The sequence below is a fragment of the Hylobates moloch genome, unplaced genomic scaffold (genome assembly GCF_009828535.3).
Source record: "Hylobates moloch isolate HMO894 unplaced genomic scaffold, HMol_V3 SCAFFOLD_10, whole genome shotgun sequence".
In the NCBI taxonomy this organism is placed as follows: Eukaryota; Metazoa; Chordata; class Mammalia; order Primates; family Hylobatidae; genus Hylobates; species Hylobates moloch.
The window spans coordinates 71,382,281-71,403,252 of record NW_026652285.1 but is presented as its reverse complement, the minus strand read 5'-3'; the positions used below and the strand labels follow the sequence as shown (position 1 = coordinate 71,403,252).

General features: G+C 46.8%; 1 long non-coding RNA gene across 2 annotated transcripts in view; it reads right to left on the bottom strand.

The window, feature by feature from the left end:
- LOC116475323 (uncharacterized) overlaps positions 1–20,679 on the bottom strand; it is a 41,955-nt gene extending 21,276 nt beyond the window's left edge. For both annotated transcript variants that reach the window (XR_009215343.1, XR_009215344.1), the window contains exon 1: positions 20,608–20,679. This is a non-coding gene — a long non-coding RNA (uncharacterized LOC116475323). The remainder of the gene's footprint in view (positions 1–20,607) is intronic.
- Between the last annotated feature and the right edge of the window lie 293 nt (positions 20,680–20,972).

Here is a 20,972-nt window from a genome sequence, read left to right as displayed (position 1 = left end):
ATTTACTGCAGAGCCAAGCAATGTGCTGCAATTGTTTTTTTCTTAGTGCATCTAATGTTACAATCTCTGGTGCCACCCTAGGGAATTTTCAGATGGATTCTCCTACACTCCATAAACTTCAGTTTGCTTTGTATTTGCACTGAATTTTAAAAATCAATGGGAGCATTGGAAGATGCAGCTGAAGAAATATGGGCCACATAAAGCATCGACGGGCCATGGGAGCCACAAAAGGCCCATGTGCCACCATAGAGCTAATGCAGCCTCCATCGGCTGGAGGCTAGGACATCTGAGGCTGGACAAGGGACAGCTCCTGCAGGAACTGAAGGCAGAGCTTAGCACATGGGCCCAGGAGCCAGCACAGGGAACGCAGCCTCGTGCCTGCTCCTTACTGCCAGCCTGTGCTGGCCTCCTCTAATTGGATTGAGTGTTCTGTCATTTTCCCTCAGATGCACCGTGTGGAGAAGGGCCACATGTGCATTCACAGTAATGGTCTCCAACCACTATATAGTTAGGACACTTTGGGGGCACTGTGGAGGTCTGAAACAGCCAAAGGGCAACATGTTTTATTTTGTTTCTAAATGGAATCAGAATCAGAAGTATTAGCACCAATATCGGCTCTGTGCCAGGCACAGTGGTGGCACCCACCTGTCATCCCAGCTACTCAGAAGGCAGGGGGATCACGTGGGCCCAGGAGTTCTGGGCTTTAGTGCACTATGCCGATTAGGTGTCTGAGCTAAGTTTGGCATTAATGTGGTGGCCTCTCTGGAGTAGGGGACCACCGGGTTTCCTAAGGGAGGGTGGGCAGGCCCAGATCGGAAATGGAGCAAGTCAGAGCTCCCGTGCTGGACAGTAGTGGGATCAGCCACTGCACTCAGACCTTGGGAACACAGTGAGACCTCGTTTCTAAAAAAAAAAAAAAAAGACAAACGAAAAAGCTCCGTGTGTGTTTATTGGGACAGAAGTGAAGGGAAGCAATGGTTAGAGATTATCTAGCCCGACCCGCCCATTCCACAGATGAGACAGTCAAGGCCCAAGGAATGGGAGGGGCATCTCCAGGTTCTCGAGCATCACAGGCTACTCCCCAGCCCTGCACCAGCTCCCCACATCAGTGACCCCTCTCTCCCTGCCAGCGCCTCCCATGTTAAAACAGCTCAGAGGACGGAAAGTTGGAGATGCTGGACGTGCAGAGACCCACCACCTGCCCGCTGTACAGAGCGAGACACTCCTTAGCTTACACAGCGAGTCGCCGTCAGAACCAGGGCCAGAGGGTCGCCCTGTGAACTGAGACCAACCCTCTCCCCTGCCCTGCCTCCCTCTCGCCCTTGAGTTCTCAGATGTAGGAAGGCGGCTCTGCCCTGCTGGCCCCACAACGGCCACCGTCCATGGCCAGGAGCCAGCTACATCCTGTGTGCCCTGCTCACTCTCCGTCCGTCCCTGCAGACGGGAAGAACGCTGGCATCAAACACAGTAGGAGAAACAGTGATGGCCGTCCTTGTACCGAAGGAGCCATTCTTAAACCACGCTGCTAAAGCCACTTTAAAGGCTTTCAGAGCTCTGGGGCAGGAAGAAGTGCCATCGCCCTTCCTTAACAAAGTCACCTTTCACAACCTCCAGATTTTGCAGGCAGGTGTTTTGGCTGGCTCTTTGGGAAGAACCTATGTGTGGGCCACCATCGCCCTCTTGTGGCCTATAAGCGAAGTGCTTTACGGTCTTGCTCAGAGAACAAAGGCCGTCAGTCTCCCTCCCTTCTTCTGTCTCTGGCACAGAAAGGGGTGGCCGTGTCAGTTTTTCATTCTGGGGGCCTTGGCCTTGGCTGTTGGAGCTTGATAGACTAATGAGATGTACATCAGCTCAGGAAACAGCTGCTGAGTGCCCACGGAGGGGTTGAGTCAGAAGGAATGAAGTGAAAAATTGATTTATGTCAGAGGCTTTGGCAGGCATTTGTCTGAGAAATCACCGGCCACCAGCGCCGCTCCAGTGCTCATGAGGCCGTGCATGAGTGTTCACACCCCCTCAACACCCACCCCAACCACCCCGCACGTCCGCTGTCACTGAAACCTGACTTCAAGGCCCAACTCTCACGCCTCCTCCTCCAGGAAGCCCAGCTTGCTCTCTGCAGCTCCTGAGACTCCAAGAAGAGCTTGCGGCCCACCCCTCTGCTTCCGCCACTGCTCTGGTTCAGCCTCTGCCATGGTCCGAGCCAGCGGGACTGTGGCCAATGTCTGCTCGACCTTTGAATCTCTGAGGGCAGAGGCTGCGTCTTGTGCTCCTAGAGTCAGGCCAGGCCCAGCCCTGAGTGGCTGAGTCTGTTCAATGAGAGAGGTCACTTCAGCCCAGTCATCACCTCCGAAACCCACATCAAGCCCAACAAGAGATTCAGGCCCCTCTGGAGAAGGTGGGCTTTGTGGGTGCCCTGGCTGGCAGGGCTTTGCGACAGCAAAAGGGGAGGATGGGGCCATAGCAAGGGATAAACTGAACGCTGCCCCCCCCCCCAGTGCTTGTTCCTTCACTTACTTTTCCAACCTCCACTTCCCCAAGGAGTCCCAGGCAATGCCTGTTCAGCTGGTCTCTCCTGGGGCAAGCCTCTGAGGAGGAAAGAGTTGGCTGGACCTGGGGTTGGCTCTGGGGTTGGCTCTGGGGCAGTTATCTTGGTCCCTCTATTTCCTCATCTACCCAATAGCAGCAAAGAATATTGATTGGCATGGTTTGGGAACATGAACAGAGATGACTGCTGAAAACCCATGAGCACCACGGTGAGTCTTTCTGATCATTTCTGGGTTCTGAGCACTGGGTAGGCTGTTCCCACCACATAATCCATTCAACCACTGCTGCAACAGGATGGAAGAGTGGGCCAGAGCCTGGGCCCTGAAGCCAGACCGCTTGAGCCTGAATTCTTCCTCTGACCCTTATCAGCTCTGGCACTATCTGCATAGTATCTTAAAAAAGGGAGATAACCATAGCACTCACCTCATAGAAGTATTGTGAGCAGGAAGTGAGTTAACACATCTAAAGGAATTAGAGCAGTGATTGGAGCGTGGGAAATGCTTGGGAAAGTAAGCCCTTGCTGCAGTACTGCATGGAAGCTGCTTGTCTTGAGGTCATCTCCTCCTGGAATGGTGTATCACAAAGACAGAGCTGAGTTGCATTTTACATAAAAATCGATCTTTCTAATGCACACACTTGGCATTAGCTTCTTCATTCTGAGGTCAACATGCCACTGGTGTGAGGAAAAACCTAGTGTTTTAAAGACATTTGTTGATCTAATATCTATTGAATTAATTAATTAACTAATTACTAGGTTGTATTTTTCCTACACAGATTTGCACTACGTGCATGGATGAGGAAGCATGAGGATGCAGTAACCTACAACTGAAATGTTGGGCCTGATCTCCAACCCAGGATTATGCCAAGCAGAGGCTAGTGGCAGATATGGGAGCCATATACCCACCGAGAACCCTGAAGACCTTCATGCCAAGCCAGGACCATTTAATGTTTTCATTAATGGCTTGAAGGATGGAATCGAGACCCAGCTAATCAGATTTCTGGATGATAGGAAGCTGGAAGGGATCTTAGCTACTTTGGAGGACAAGATTAAAATGCAATCCAAGCTTGACGAATTGCAGAGATAGACCTAAATCAATAAAAAGAGCAACAATAAAGATAAATGCAAGCTACTTGGAACAGAGCTGAGAAAATTATCCAGGTACCAAATGGTGCTGAGAGAAATGAGTTTTGAGGGAGCCAGGAGGAGGTACCTGGATGTAAATTGATCAGGTCACGGTGTCTGTAAAGTGGAGGCACAACTCTGTCACCTGGTGGATCCCAAACTTCAATAAGCATAAGACTATAGCTCAGAGAGCTTTGAAAATGTGGATTTCCAAGCCACAGGCCTGAGACTGTGATTCAGTAGTTGTGTAATGGAGCTAAGAAGATTCTAGTGCAGGTGGCCCATGGGCAGTGCTTTGAGAAAACTGGCAGGGTAAAGACGTAGCCTCCACACCATTATTTCCTAAATGTTAACTATGTAGAATGTTTATCCCATGGGATTCTCTATAAGAAGTGAGTCCATGGTCAAATATGGGAATGTTCTCTGTCCGAAATAAAAAAAAAATCATGAGCACACCAGTGACCCCAACATTTTCTGAAATCAAACTGTATAACTTGGTTCAATCCAGAGTTTCCCAAACTTTTTGATTAGGGACTCAGTTTTTCATGTAACATTCAAAAACATCTTGTGCAACACCCTTCAGAAAATTCTTAATTTTCTAAATTCAGCTGGAATTTGACAGCATTTAAAATGCTGCTCTGTCTCCTAACTACCCCGGATGTGAACTTTCCTTTAACATTTAGAAGAGTGGAAAGCAAGTTAACTACAGCTTGAGTCCTGGGCTTCTATCACTTATTGATAGTGTCCCATGTACCCCAGATGGGTGAGGAGGGCAGTACTTTTCCTCCTCTGTTTATTGTCTTCCTGGAGCTCGTGTCCAGAATCGCTAGTTGCCTTCTCCTTGTCTACTCTCTCCTTTCCTTTAGTAACAGAATCCCCATATTGTTGAATGTGGTAAGGTGCCCCGCTACAAAACCACATGCTGCAGCCTCCCCTGCACATGTGGTCAGTCAGTTGTACACAGAAGTCACTGGGGGGATTTCTGGGGAATTCCTTTAGAGATGCTGACGCATTTGAAAGGCACCCTTTTTGTTCTTCCCCAATTTCTTCTTCTTCCTGCCTGTAACACAGATAGGGTAGGGGTGCTGGCAGCCATGTTGGGCCATGAGGTGACCTTACAGATGGAAGCCACTCACTAAGGATGGCAGAACAGAAAGATAGAAGGAGCTCAAGATGTTGATGGCATTGTGAAGCCACCAGAGCAGTCCTGCCCTGCCTAAGAGAAAAAATGTACCCCTATTTTGTTTAAGCCACTGTTTTTCAGGCCTCTGTTGCTAGCAGTTGAATGCAATTTTGAACTCACACAGGGTAGAGTCAGCAAAGCCTTTTTGTCATTTTTCCCAGATCTCAGCTCCTCCGGACTTCCATCCTGACCACATCCCTCGATGTTCGTGTGTGTGTGTGTGTGTGTGTGTGTGCGCACATGTGCTTTCTTGCCCCACCCTCAGCATGAGGCACTGAGGCATGCGGCCAGCACAGTTCCGTGCAGGCTGTGTCTTCGGCTGCCTCTCTTTTGTCTCCTTTACTGGAATTAAGCACAGAACGGAATTAACTCAGAATGACATATTCAAGAGTCTCACATCCCTGTAGAATGAATCCCTTTTGGAATCTCCGTGCTTTATTTCTAAATGTCTTGTAATCTACATTCAACATAGAATTCCTGTCTGAAATCAGTGAGTGGCTCCTGAGAAGAGGCAGGTTGAATGGAAATACCATCTCAGGAATTCCCTTCATATCACCCACGACACTTGCCGAAAGGAAGGGAAAACCAGGCCTTGCAAAGAAAAATGAGAAACAAGCACAACTGAGGACGGGAGGAAAAACACGGTCCCCTCCAGTGAATGAGATCAGAGGGCAGAGGGGCCCCTGCTGCAGGCTGTGTCCTCACTCCCCCTTGGCCACTCGCCTTGCTCTCCTGACTGGTCCAGGAGGCCTCACCCTCCACCAGAGGCCACCCCTGGCCTGGTGCAGACCCACATTCTGCCATGTAGGTGCCTGCCAATGGAGATCCATTAGAGTTTCCTTCTGTGAAGGCCCTGGTGGCCTCTGTCCTCAGAAACAGCACCAGTCTAGAATAGTCTCTAGACTTTTCTTCTCTGCTTGGACTGGAAAGTCCATTTCCAAGGAGCTTTTTCCCGAGTTCAGACCTACTAAAGTGCTTGCATTTTCTAAGAGATTCAAATGGGACATTTTCCTGGAGGAAGGAAATAGAATTCACTGAAAACCCATCAATTGCTTCTGTACATACTCCTCAACGATTGGCCAAGTCATAGCAAACTAAGAAGAAATTAGTGCTAATCCTTACTCCTGGGAGATACCAACACTGGGCCTAGACAGATCTGTTTGCTCAAGAACGTGCTGATAAATAACAAAACCAACATATGAAACCTCAACTCGGGGCCTTGTGAAAATTGTGTAACAGAGAGAATAGGAACCAGGTATAGTAAGGTCCAAAGGAAACCTTTCCTTAAAAACACAATCACTTCCTGAAATAGAAGGAAAATTTGGGAATAGATAGGAGCATATTCTTAATGAGACACCAAAATATGTAAGTTCTATTAAATAAGAACTGAGTGAGGTAAGGAGAGAAAGTAAAGGAAAATAGTTTCAAGATAAAATGCACTGAAAGCAGTAAGCAACAAATTTCCTACTTCAGATAATAAACTGATAAAATGTTTATTATAATAAATTTACAAGATATATTATAATAAACTTACAAGGTGTTTCCAGAAATGGGATTAAGAAATAGAAAAGATGAAAGCGGTAACAGGGATGGCTATCAATCGTGGATCTCCAACCTATGAATAAAAGGTGCTACAGATAAAAACCGGGCTAGGTTAACAGCAATACCAGAAGTATCATGGGAGAAAAATTTCCAGATCTGAAAAAATACCCCAAATTCTGACTTTGTTACCCTTGAATTCTGCTAAAAAGAAAAACCCAGCCTAAGATGATGGAAGACTAAGGAAGACTGGGAGGTACTGTGGGGAAGGAGCCGGCGAGGCTGAGCTCAGGGCCACGGACCTGGAATCAAGGTCTTCTCTGTCATTCGCCATCTGGGTGGCTCAAACGAGCCACTGCCATTCTTCTGGGACTCAGTTTTCCTCCCTGTGAAATGGGAGGGTGTCCATCTTAGTTTAGGTTTCCCAAAGAGCAGAAATGAGGCAATGACTTGGGTGCAGAGAGTTAATCGAGAAGGCAATGTCAGGCGGCAAAGCAAGATAGTGAGGAAAATGAGACAGAAAACTGGCCTCCAGAAGCCAAGGAAGGCAGCTGTGGGCTCAGGCCCACTGGGGACCCTCTGAAATACTGAAACCAGCCTCAGAATCATCCCACAAGCTGGGGACTGCCTTTCACAGCTTCAGGAGAACTCCAGGGCCAGAGAATGTGGGACAGGGTGGCAACAGGATCTGCTGCCAACCCCCTGCAGGCCCAGCACTCTGATATAAATGAGAGGGATTCAGAGGGGGAGATTTGCTGTGACTGAGCGCTGCGGGGCTCCAGGGTGGATGCCAGGCAGGGTAGAAATAAGACAAACGCAATTGTTCTCACACCTGTGTGCCGAGGTGGGCTGTGTTCTCCTTGGGGGAGATGGACCACGTCTGAGTTATCACGGCAGCCCTGAAGCCCAGTACAGAGCCTGGCACATGTTAGATGCTCAGTCATTGTCACCCCCAACTGCCCCAGGAGCAGAGCTTAGACCCGTGACACAGGTTTCAGCTCAACAGAAGGAAGAACTTTCTAAGAAGTGGTGAAGGGCAGGACCGGCGCCTGGGAGTTTTGGTGCCCTTTCCCCAAGCTAGGTTCATTAGCTTCTCACTCTCCTCTGGCCTGACTCCTACTCCATGCTTGAATTCCCTCAATATCACATACTCTTTCATTTCCTGTTTATAAATCTGTAGCAATGTGGTGCTCACCACCTCCTAAAGTAGCTTTTGCCGCCTTCGTGTTCTCAGAAACGCCTTGTTGCAAAGGTCTGGTCCAGGTGCAAGCCCCAGCTCCGTAAGTCATTTTACCACCCGGGGCCTCCATTTCTTCTCCTGAAAAATGAGGGTGTTCCGACAGCAGAGTTGAGAGTTACATTTGGTAAAGAATCTAGCATAGCACTCATCACATCTACTTAGTCGGTAACATTAGAAAAAATTAAATACTGGCTGGGCACAGTGGCTTACACCTGTAATCCCAGAACCGTAGGAGGCTGAGACTGGCAGATCACTTGAGGTCAGGAGTTCAAGACCAGCCTGGCCAACATGGCAAAACCCTGTCTCTACTAAAAATACAAAAAATTAGCTGGGCATGGTGGCAGGTGCCTGTAATCCCAGCTACTTGGGAGGCTGAAACAGGAGAATTGCTTGAATCCAGGAGGCAAAGGTTGCAGTGAGCAGAGATCATGCCACTGCACTCTGGCCTGGGCGACAAAGCAAGACTCCATCTCATAAAACGTAAAAAAAAAATTAAAAAATTTAAAAGAAATTTTAAAAAGAAAAAATTAAATATATAGGTAGATGTGCTTTTATTAGGCAATACGCATTCCCTTTTTGCCTGGCAGTAGGCTTTACACTCATCTTATGCTTCGGAGTCACCTTAGCCTAGGCTTCTGATATAACTATTTCTCCCCTCCCCCAGCTTCACCTCCTTCCTCTATTTGGTTCCTAACCTCTATGACATCTCCATATCTTCTTTGTAGGTGTGTTTATTAAACAGAATATCCACATACTTTGCAGAAGTATTTATGGTCACATCCAGCTGCCTATAAACTGAATCTGGCCCACTCACGTGTTTTGTTTGTCCTGCAGAATGCTTAATAAAAATATGAACCAAAATTTTAAAATAGAAATACTTTACCCCCCAAAGAATCTGGATTTCCGACTTTTCTTGAAAAACTGGAAAACGTGGCAGTTGTGGGCCACAGTGTTGGCAACCATTAGCTGGAGCTGAGGCAGCTGTTCCTTAGAGAAGACGTGGGCTCTTCACTTCACCCCAGTTCTCACCACTCCCTATCTCCCTGTCGTCTCCCTGACCCAACCCCTGCCTCACTAACTTGGCCTGCCTGGCCTCTGTAGCTTTTCTCATTGTGATCCCCTGTTTACATAACACAAATCCGCACGAAGCATCTATTTTCTTCCAATAATGCAGGGGCAGGTATTTTCTATATCCCCAGTGCCTCCTTGTTGACTGAATGGATAAATGAATGAATGAATGGATGCTAAATAAATCTGAACAAATTAAATATTTAATTTTTTTTTTTTGAGACAGGGTCTTGCTTTCCCATCCAGGCTGGAGTGCAGTGGTGCAATCCTCGCTCACTGCAGCCTCAGTCTCCGGTATTCAAGCAATCCTCCCACCTCAGCTCCTGAGTAGCTAAGACTACAGGCACTTGCCACCAAGGCCGGCAAATGTTTCTACTTTTTTTGTAGAGGTGGGATCTTACTATGTTTTTCAGGCTGGTCTCAAACTCCTGGCCTCAAGGAATTCTCCCACTTCAACCTCCGAAAGTGCTGGGATTTTAGGGGTGAGCCACTGTGGCTCACCTGAACAAATTAAGTATTTATAAACATGTGCAAACTGCATTGCTCTCATAGGAATGAAGTTCAAGTTTAAGGTGAATCTCACAAGGTTCCCCTCGAGGATAAGCAGAACTCTTACTCCCTGATACTCAAAATAAAATACCCCACTCTTCCGAATAGCTCCCAGACGCTCTGTCGCCCTTGTAAACAGAACCGCTCCCTCCAAGCCCAGAGGTCAACTTCTCGAATATGTCATGCTGTTCCTTCATGCCATTTCTTCATGCCATTTCTTCACTCTCCTCCCCGGGTTGCATATCAGATGCTCTGTGCATCATCTCCTGCATCCCGTGGCCAAATAAACCAGTCAGTGCTCAATTCTCCAATTGACTGGATGGCTCAGGGAACAAACCCTCAAATCTGATTACAGGAAAATTCATTACTTTAAGTCCTCCCTCAGGGTTCAGAGCTCATAAAAGAAGCCTCCAGAGGCCCAGGCCGAGGGGAAGAGAAGCTCCTATGCTGCACATCTACAGATTGCCAATAATTAACCTGAACTAATTATTGTTGAGCCCCAGGTCAGTCTTCCCAGATCAAGGCTCCCTCCTGACAACTGAGTTTTCAGAGCCAGAACTTTTCACTCAGACACAAAAGGAACATTCAGCAGATTTTAATAAAAAAGAGCATGGCCCACACAGGATCCTCTGCTAGACAGAGACCCAGCCGGTTGGAGGCTCAACGGCAGGGACACGGTTCAGGGTCCCCAGGAAGACACCTGTGCGAGGACTCTTTTCCTGGCCCTGTTTACAACCCTCTTAGGATTTTTGATCAAATAAGACCACACATCTCAACACATAAAGACAAACAGCAAGTTAGGAAAGATATGTATATTCTATTCATAATATTAAAAGCTGACATGAAAAAATAAGACAAAAATGAATATTCCAAAGGAAAAAATAGTAAATTATAAGGAAAAATAATTCACCGTGGAAACAATAGCTAATCTATATAATCAACATAGTTTTATTTCATGTTCAGTCTCACTCTAGTAATTTTTAAAAGTCCGTGAGATAGTATTTTGTTTTCTGGCCAGGCACAGTGCCTCATGCCTGTAATCCCAGCACTTTGGGAGGCCAAGGTGGGCAGATCACCTGAGCTCAGGAGTTCAAGATCGGCCTGGCCAACATGGTGAAACTCCATCTCTACTACAAATACAAAAACTAGCTGGGCATGGTGGCACACGCCTGTAGTCCCAGCTACTCAGGAGGCTGAGGCAGGAGAGTCACTTGAACCTGGAAGGCGGAGGTTGCAGTGAGCCGAGATCATGCCACTGCACTCTTGGCTGGGCAACAGAGCAAGACTCTATCTCAAAAAACAAAACAAAAAGCCCATTTTCTTTTCTGAGATTGGTAAAATGTTTTGAGCTGGGCTTTTTTTAGTGCTAATATTTGTATTCATAAGGGTAGTGAAATTGGGCACTGTTATACACTGTTGTTTGGAGTATAAAGTGATAAATCAGTGCAATTTTGAGAAGGTAATTTGGCAATAGATAACAAAAACCTTAAAATATGTATATTCTTTAAACTTTTATCTTAAGAACTTTATCCTTAGGGCAGCGGTTCTTAAGCAGAAGCAATTGTGCTGCCCAAGGGACATTTGGCAATGTAGACATTGATCGTCAGCATGTCGGGGGAGGGGTGTTGCTGGCATCTAGGGATGCAGGCCAGGGAGGCTCTCACCCATCTCACGGTACACAGGACAGCCCCCCAGAATAAGAATTATTGTCACTCTTGAGAAACCCTGCTTTAGGAGAAAAAAGCTCAGGCAAGTTCACAGGGGTATATAGCCAAAGATATTCAGTGCAGAATTGTTTAGAAAGCTAAAAAATGAGAATCGGTGTGCATCACTAGGTTACCAGTTAAATAAATCATATGCCATGCATACACTAGACCATCATAGATCCATTAAAAATTGAATACACTCAGCCTGGGAGAGAGAACGAGACTCTGCCTCAAAAAAAAATTAAATAAATCTGTTTATTGATGGGAATATACTCATTCTATCGTGCTAATTGAGAATAACTAGTTTCAGAATCATACACTAGTATGATCATCTTTTTGTATGTGCATATGTTTGTATAGAGAAAAATCTGAAGGTGTTTATCTACCATGTTACACCTTTAACAGTAGTTATCACTAGGTGGAAATGTTATGGATCATTTTAATTTTTTTTTTTTTTTTTAGATGGAGTCTCACTCTTGTCGCTCAGGCTGGAGTGAAACGGCATGATCTCGGCTCACTGCAACCTCTGCCTCCCGGGTTCAAGTGATTCTCCTGCCTCAGCCTCCCAAGTAGCTGGGATTACAGGCATGCACCATCACACCCTGCTAATTTTTTTGTATTTTTAGTAGAGATGGGGTTTCACCATGTTGGCCAGGCTGATCTCAAACTCCTGACCTCATGTGATCCACCTGCCTCAGCCTCCCAAAGTGCTGGGATTATAGGCGTGAGCCATCACGCTCAGCCGTTTTAATTTTTTGTGTTAGCTTTTCAGTGTTTTCTATTTTTCTTCTATTAGCATGGCTAATGAAGGCCTTCTAACGCAGAGTTGAAGATCAAGGACATTAGAATCAGACACCAAGCGTTCTGGCTGGGTCCTGTCTCAGCTCTGAGAAAAGCTGCATCCTTGCATGGCAGCCATCAGCTGAAACTGCCCTTCACCCAGAGGCACCCCAATTCCCATAAAGTCACCCCATGGCAAGATGTCAGCATGTCCATTTTCTCTTCTGGAAATCATCCAAAAGCAATGATTTCTATTGAAATGTAGAGACAACCTAAACTCCAGGATGAAAATTAGTTGGAAGGGCTGCCCAAAGCAGTGGAGATAAAACAGGAGATAGAACAAGGGGAGCACGTGAGGCCGTGAGGGGCTGCAGGCCTCCGAGAGAGCCAGCAAACATAATTTTCTACACTGAGGGGTATTCCCCCAGTGTGCAAAATGACTCACTTGTTCAGAACAGTGAGTTCAAAGTAGGGGTTATTGCCTAGCATAAAGAAATTTTTCTGGACATGATTTTGTTCTAAAAAACAGAGGAAAGAAAAGGTGCTATAAATGAGAGCTCACCCAAATTAGCTATATTTGCAGGCAGTAGCTTGGGGAAGCAGCAGAGGAGAAGAGTGAATTTGCGTGGCTAAAACAAACAGCACTCCCCGAGAAAACAATAAACAAAACCCAGCTTATTTCCACTGGCTTGGGAGCAGTAAAGGCTAAACAAACTCACATACAATACCTTGCATCACTTCAAAATCAAACAAAAAAACCATTGTGCTGGGGACATAGTGGTGAGGCAACTGGTTATACTTCCTAGCCTCGCAGACCTCACAGTCTAGTTGGAGGAGCCAGATGATAGCCAAATAATTCCATGAACCACGAGCTGCAAATGCAATATGGTGAGTAAGAGCTTGGGCTTTGAAGTGAGGTAAACCCAGGCTCTAACCCCTCACTCCTCCACCTAACCTCTCAGAGACACTTTGCTCATCTGCAAAATGGGAAAGTATAACATAATAGCACCTGCCTCCGTGGGTTGCTGTGGGGTTTACAACAGATAACGTATGGAACACACTTAGCGCAGCGCCCAGCACATGGTGGGTGCTCAGTAGATGTTGGCTTTGTTATTATTAATATCACTGACATGATCAGTAGCAGCAGCAGCAGTAGTTGTAATAGTATGATGAAGAAAAAGCACAAGTTGTGACAACTTATAATGTTCTTATAAGGGCCTAGAGGAGGGCATATTTAGATGGTGGTCATGGAAGCTTCTCTGGGGAAGAGCTAGAGGAAACAAAAAGAACGTAAGTCTCCAGAATTTGCCATAAGTCACCCTGCATGGAGTCTGTGCAGCCCCCTTCATGGAGACGCAATTAAATCTACCCACATTAAAGGAAAATTCCTGCCACCCACCCAACACCCTTCTTTCACAAATACTCCCATTCCAAAGATGTTTGGTTACAACTGTATATAATTTCAGATGTTTTGCATATTACAAAATGAATACAAATGTTTTCACAACATGGAAAAGAAGCCGGTCTGATTTCCACTGATATCTCTGCAAGTGGCTACTTTGATTTTCTGCAAGTCACTTTTGAGGACTGTGCTCTCTCTTTTGTAAAGAGCAGAGCTTGGTTTAAATGATTTTCAAAGTCCCTTCAAATACAAAAATCTAGGGGATGATCTGGATTCCTCCAGTGCATGGCAGGGGTATTCCAGCTGAGCTTAACTAGCTCTCAGGGGCCAGGAGACCCCTGCTGCCATTGGAGCCCTACCATAAAGCGGAGGGTCCCCTCCCCCTACTCTGTTCAGCCTCTCCTGTCAGCAGGTGCAGCAGACTGGCAGGAGCTAATGAAATGTTTACTGAAAAGATTAGCTTGTCAGTGGAGCCTGGACAGATGGCTATTGATCCTCTGCTCATCTGTCACCCCTGTTCCATTTCAGACAAGGTGCAGGAGCAGGCTCTGTCTGATCCAGAGCTCAGGCAGGGGCTCAAGCCCCAGGTAGGCATCCCCAGTGGCACACAGGAAAAGAGGTTTTCAGTGTGAGAAGGTCTGTTAGATCTGTGGCCTGGTCCAGCAGTCCCTGGGTCACTGGAAGCCCCCACCTCTTCTCTGTTCAATTGTTCAGCTGAGGGATCCTGGCAAGAACACTGGAAATGTCAGACCTGAGTTCAGAGCCCGCCTTAATTACTTTGTGAGCTTGTACCCTCTGAGACTCCATTTTTCTTACCTATAAAACAAGGACAATAACACCTACCACATAGAAGTATGAGAAGACTATAATTAGGAAATTAGGATATCGTGGTTCTGAGAACCAACACCATTGAGGAAATGTTTTATTTGTTAAAATGAAAAAGTTGAGGCCAAGATTAGAACACTTGCAGAGTGCAGGAATTTTCCCAATGTGTCATGCCCCTGAGTGGTCTTGAGGAACCTGGCTTCTATGATGTTCTAAAGAGCTTGGCCTTATCTTGAGGGCAACGCCATGCCACTGAAGGGCATGACGTGATGAAATATGAGTTTAGCAAGGGAGGTAAGACTGGAATGTATCACAGCTACGGTAGTGAATATGGGAATCCAGAGGCTTGTTGGAGATATCAGAAGGTACAAGACTTGAAGAGTGATTGATTCATTGATTGAACATGAGAGGTGGTAGCAGGGATGACTCCGCTGTGCATGGCGGCACTTTCAATGACACAGAAACCCTGAAGTAGAAGCAGTACAGGGGAAGCTAATGAGCTCGTTTTGAGTATGGCGAGCGTGAGATGCCTGCAGGACTCCCAAGTGGGAGGACTCCCAGGTGGTTGATGGAGTCTGACGCTCAGGAGTCAAATCTGGCCCAGTATAGAGATTTGGGAGTTGTCATTGTCATCATCTTCCTCCTCTTCCCCTTCTTCCTCATCTAGTTGGTAATGGAGCCACAGAGTGGATGAGGCCACCCATGGAGAATATGTGACCAGAAGAGAAGGGGCCAGCACAGAAAATCCTGTGGGGACCAGCGGAAAGAAACACCTGGAAAACAAAGAGTGCTATCATGGAAGTCAGGAGTTTCAGAGGGGAGGGAGGGAGTGGGCAACAGCAGAAAATCCTACAAAAAGGTCATATAAAAAAACAAAAACAGAAACCTACACAGTGTCTCCTGGATTTAGTAACAAGGAGGTTGTTTTAAACTTGAGAAAGGCAGTTTCTGTGGGGCAGTTGAGGGCCAAAGGTCAACTATGGAGAATTGAGAGTGGGTAGGAGATGAGAAAACGCAACCTGTGGAATGTCCCTTTGGAGAAGCTCGACACCAGCTGGAGGACCATGGGGGAAGGCAGGGCTGATTTCGGAGGGGCGTCCCCTGAGAGTATGCCTTGTGCTGTGGGGAGGATGCAGGGGAAGTGAGTGAGTGGAGACCTACAGAGAGAGAATGAGCCCGAAGGAGCCTGGAGAGGCGCGAGACCAGAGTCCAGATCCAGATTGGGGGTTGAGGCCAACTCTACAACCAACTACCACCAACAAGGCAGGTCCTGTAGACAGGGCAGGCTGAGCCCCAGAGGGAGGAAGGGAAGCTAAGCAGGCCCCTCCTGGTGGGCTTGAGTTTCTCAGGGAGGGAGGTGAGGTTGTCTGATGGAGACATTAAGGCAAGTCAGGAGGCTGTGAAACAGTTGCCCTGGGGAAAGAAGGGTAATGGCCAGGGGTCCCCAGGGCTGCCAAATGAGGAGGAGACCACGAGTATGCACAGGAAAGGAAGGCTGGGCTCGAGAGATGCCCAGGGTCAAATGGGCAGGACCCTCCATTTGCTGGGCTGGGGGTACAGTTGCCACTCAACCCAACTGCACAAGTGGGGAGGGACAATGGAAGAAGGCCTTCAGGGCTGCCTGGAGACACGGCAGCTGCTTGCCATTTGTGAGAGGGAGTCCCCCTCCTCTCCATCCCTCCCTCTCTCCTCTTAGAAGCATCTCCCTTTCTACCCACCACCCCCCCAACTCCCACCCCTGCTCCTCGGCTTCATGCAAGTACGCATCTTGAGTGCCTGGCATCAGGCACTGAGACCAGAGACGACAGACAGCATGACACACACACACACACACACACACACACACACACACACACACACACAGGGCAGGGTGGATAGGAGCCCCCAGCCAGGAGGCCTCCAGCTAGTGTCTGACCCTGGGACCCTGAGGCCTTTCTCAGCCTGTTTCCCCATCTACACAATAAGAAGGCTGTCCCCAGGAATACCTAAGTCCCCTGGCCAGTGCAGACATTCTAGAGAGTGAAGATTTCTTTATGAGTGTGTTTTTCATCTGAGCTGCTGGCAAGGGAGGGGCAGGGAGGTGCGGTGCAGGGCTGAGCTCAGAAACACAGACACAGAGTTAACTGGCGAACTGTCTAAACAAGATCTGAATGGAAATGCTGCCCTGTTAATTAATGGCTGCTTTTGAGGTTATTAAGTTAGACTGGGTAGGTGTGTGGCCTTTCTTTCTACTGCCCTTCCAATTAACAGGCACTTTGCTTGGTAAATGTTAATTTAGAGTAATTGGGCGTGCAGAGGAGGGGAGTGCAGGCAGGGGAAACAACGGTCCCTCTACTGTAGGTTAATTGCTAGTAAATGTTGTTCCCGGCAGCCCTGGTCCCAGATGAGGATGATTAATGGCCATGGAGTACTGGCTGAAACCCTCAGGGGTCAGCAGAACTGTGGCAGGTTTAACCCCTCAGTGACCATGATGAGAGCCAAATCCCAGTGACTCCTACTGGGTTTATGAGCAAGAGACCTTGAGGTGTGCTCCTCACCTGTGAAAGAGGCTAATGGGGTTGCTTCTTGCAACTAAGTTAGGAAAGTCAAGCATCAAGTTGGCAAAAAAAATGCTTCATTCCACTGATAGATGGAATCACTCGTTGCAGCCGTGATTACCCTGCATAGTATCATCTAAGGAAATAACATTGATTTCCAAAAAATAACAAAATAACAACAACAACAAAAAACTCCAACGCCCCCCACTTAGCCTCTGCTCTCACACAATCTGTTTCAGCCAAGTCAACCTGTGACAGTCAATTTGAGGTGTGAACTTGTGAACAGTCCCATATTCAAGCAAATGCTACTCTAGGAATTGCTATGAAAGTCTATTGTAGATGGCATTGAAGTCAGTTGACTTTGGGTAAGAACGATTGTCTTGGATAACCAGGGTGGGCCTGATTCAATCAGTCGAGCAGGGCCGAGGCTTTCCTAAAGAAGAAATTCTGCCTGTAGACTGAGGCCACAGATTGTGTCCCAGGGCCCCAGCCTGCCTTTCCTGATGGCCTGCCCCTCGGATTCCGTAATGATGTAAGCCAATTCCTTGCAGTAAAACTCTTAATCTATATCCCCTTCCGGTTCTTTTGGAACTCTGATTGATACACAACCCAAAAGTCACTCGGGCTGGAGACAATGCTCTGAGCCAGGCTTCTTTTCCCTGCCTGCCTCTCTCAGAAATGCAAATGAGAGGTGGCTCATCTCCCAGCTCTCAGAGCCACCTGGTAAGAAAGTTCCTGCACTCGCCTGGGTCCCAGAGCCTCCCAAGCCCAGCTGTCTTCTGGGCTAAGGATTCTACAATCACTAGGATAGTTTCTCCCCTGAAAACTTCCTCTCAGGACAAAGCCATGGATACATTTTTCTTTGGAAGAAAACTAAATTATTGTAACATGCATGGGATTGTACCTATACATGCTTTATTGTGAAAAAGCAAATGGATCAGTATTTTAAATTTATTAATTTTAAAACCTCTAGGTTATAATGGGGAAGAATAAAAGAAGAACATTGGATACTCTTTGTGTAAGAAGGGTGGGAGGAATACAAATCTATGTTCATATTTACATAAGAATCACTAGAAGGACAAACAAACTAACAAAGACAGTTGTCAATGGAGGTGGTGGGGTGGAGTGAATTGGACAAGGGTGAAAGGCAGAATTCTCAGGGAAAGATACTCTGATTTTTTTTCTTCCAATATGATCTCAAGATGATTTTTTAATTAAGTGATTATCTATTCAAAAAATAAAATTAAAAACATATTCATTTCACAAGAATCTCCTAAGCACCTCTATGACAGACTCTAAGAGAAATGAATCAGAAACAGCCTGTGTGTGTGTGTGTGTGTGTGTGTCTGTGTTTGTGTGTATGAGAGAGAGAAAGAAAAACAGACAGACAGACATTGCCAGCTTGGAGAGGGAGGCTATCTAGAGTGGACGGTATGAGGTTTGAGCTAGGCAGGATTCAGACAGGCAGAGGAGTAAGGACCTTTGGCAATATTATGATGGCCAAGGCTGCACAGGGGACGGTCATCTGTAGCATCTCCCAGCTCTAAGACTCACCCCATTCCCCCTCCCACACATACACCTTTTCCTTCCCCTGCCAACCTGAGTGGATTTCAGCCTTCTCCCTCCCTTTTAGAAAGAGTAGAGTTTGGTGGAGATATTGTCCAATCTCCCGTGTTTTTCTCTTAAAAGATCAGTTCAGGGCACTGGACCCAGGATGGGAACGTGGCTGTGTGGGAGAAGATGAGCAGAGAGAAAAGAGGCCATCACAGAGGCCGTCAGCAATCAGCTTCATTCTTCAGTGAGACATCTACATCCAGCAATCAGCTTCATTCTTCAGTGAGACATCTACATCCAGCAATCAGCTTCATTCTTCAGTGAGACATCTACATCCAGGGCTTCCAGAGGCCACGGCAGGGCTGGGTCAAGTGGTGGGGGAGGAAGGGGATCCCCTGAGCATCTGCCTGGAGCACCAACCCCTGTCACTCAGAGACCCCAGAGAGATGCAAAACTGGGGGGAAAATGCATTGGAATTGTTTACGGGGAGGCTATTCTGTGGCTAGAACATTTCAATAAACCTCTTTTTTAGGGGGGAAGGGGTAAGAAGGCGCTGAGGGTTGCACTTGAGTAATAAACTGCCTCAGAGGAAAGCGGGTTCAGTAGCTGCAGGGTTTTTGGTTTGCTAGGAGGTGGTGTATATTTGGAGAGAGAGCTCACCTTGTCAGCAAGAAAAGGAGAAGCTGAGCTGAGGGCCATTACCAGCAATCCTCCTCCAAACCAAGCTTGGCCTCTTCTTTAAAGTGTAGCTGTTTGGTACAGCATCATTGATGTAAAAATGGAGAGGGGGCTATATGCATGGTTGGATATATGTGTTTATGTACATATGAATGCATTCATGCATGCATGCCTGTATACATTTGTTAGTTTATGCATGAAATATCCCTGGAAGAATCCAGCAATATGGTCACATTGGTTGCCTCCAGGAAGGAGAGCTGAATAGCCCAGAGATTATATCAATTAGCAGACAGACTAGGCTGTCTGTCATAAGAAGTGACCCCAAAATGCAAGGCTTAAACAAGATAGCATTTCAATTCTGTCTCACAAATCAGGGCAGGTATAATGGTGACGAAGTGTCAGGGACCCAGGATCATTCCATTGTGTGGCTCTGCCTTCACTATAGTGTTGCCTTCCTCTGCACGGAGGAGGATGGCTCACCATCACCTCTGCAATCCCGCCAATAAGAAAGGGGGAGTAAAGAAAGTGAAAGGCACATCCACACCCTCTAGGAGAGCCACTGAACGTTAAGCACATGGCCTCCACTCACCTCCCACTGGCCAGAACTCAGTCACTTGGACACATCTAGGAAACGCCCTCCTTAGCTGAGCATTCATGAGTATAGCTAAAATTGGAGATTTTGTTTCTAAAGAAAGAAGGGCAGAATAAATATAAGAGGACAACCTGTAGTCTTTATCTGGGATAGGATGAAAGGGACATTTTCACTTTATATATCCTTTTAGTACCTTTAAGAATTTTTTTCCTGTACCCTCTTGATAGACCTTTCAGTATCTTCTAAACCATGTGAATTAGGGAAAAAAATTAAGTTTGAAAAGCATATTAGTTTGGAAGTCACAAATTGAGCACATGCATCCACCTCTCCACTACACCATGGATCCATGAGGGTAAAATATAAAGTATTTTTTAAAGAGTGAAATCAGATCAGTGTTGGAAAACAAGACAGGGTGCCAGCAGGTGAGAAAGTCTGAGAAAATACTAGAAGCTAGAAAGTAGATGGGATTGGCCGGGTGCAGTGGCTCACACTTGTAATCCCAGCACTTTGGGAGGCTGAGGTGGGCGAATCACCTGAGGTCGGGAGTTCAAGACCAGCCTGGCCAACATGGTGAAACCCCATCTCTACGAAAAATACAAAATTAGGTGTGGTGGTGCATGCCTATAATCCCAGCTACTTCGGAGGCTGAGGCTGGAGAATTGCTTGAACCCAGGAGGCGGAGGTTGCAGTGAGCCCAGATGGTGCCACTGCACTCCAGCCTGGGCAACACAGCAAGACTCTGTCTCAAAAAAAAAAAAAAAAAAGAAAGAAAAGAAAAGAAAAAGTAGATGGGATCAGATCAACTGAGAAAATACAAAGGTAAACCACAGCCCCAAACGCCAGGACCAAGAACTTTCCTTCTCAAGGGAGCCCTAGAGAAACCCCAAACTCAGAAACAAGAGACAGAAAGCATCAGAGTAACTGAGCAAAGAGCTGCATTCACAGTGGCTGGGACATTCGGGGCCCCTCCCTTCTCCCTTCCCCTGCTCAACATATGCTCCACCCGTAAAGGAACAACTAGTAGTAATTTTGCCCTTTGGGTACCTAGGACCCAATCATTGTTCTTAAAAAATGTAGGTGATCTATCCAGGAAGGGATCCTAATATAGGTGTCTAAAGTCAAGAGAGTAGCAGAACAAGAACAGGGTTGGAAGTCTGTGTAGGCCTCCCCAACAAATATATATAGCAAGTTTGGGTTGAGAGGGTGTATTACTCCATTCTCACGCTGCTAGTAAAGACATACCCAAGACTGGGTAACTTATAAAGAAAAGAGATTTAAATGACTCACAGTTTAGCATGGCTGGGGAGGCCTCAGGAAAGTGACAATCATGGCAGAAGGGGAAGCAAACACGTCCTTCCTCACCTGGTGGCAAGAGAGAGAATGAGTGCTAAGTGAAGGGGGAAGCCCCTGTAACCATCAGCTCTCACGAGAACTCACTCACTATCACGAGAACAGCACGGAGGGAAACCGCCCCCATGATTCAATCACCTCCCACCAGGTACCTCCCAGGACACGAGGGGATTATGGGATTACAATTCAAGATGAGATTTGGGTGGAGACATAAAGCCAAACCATATCAGAAGGCATGGAGGGGTAGTAGAAAGTCCTCTGTCCAAGAGGAAATTATAGCTAAATACTCCAGTCCATTATTT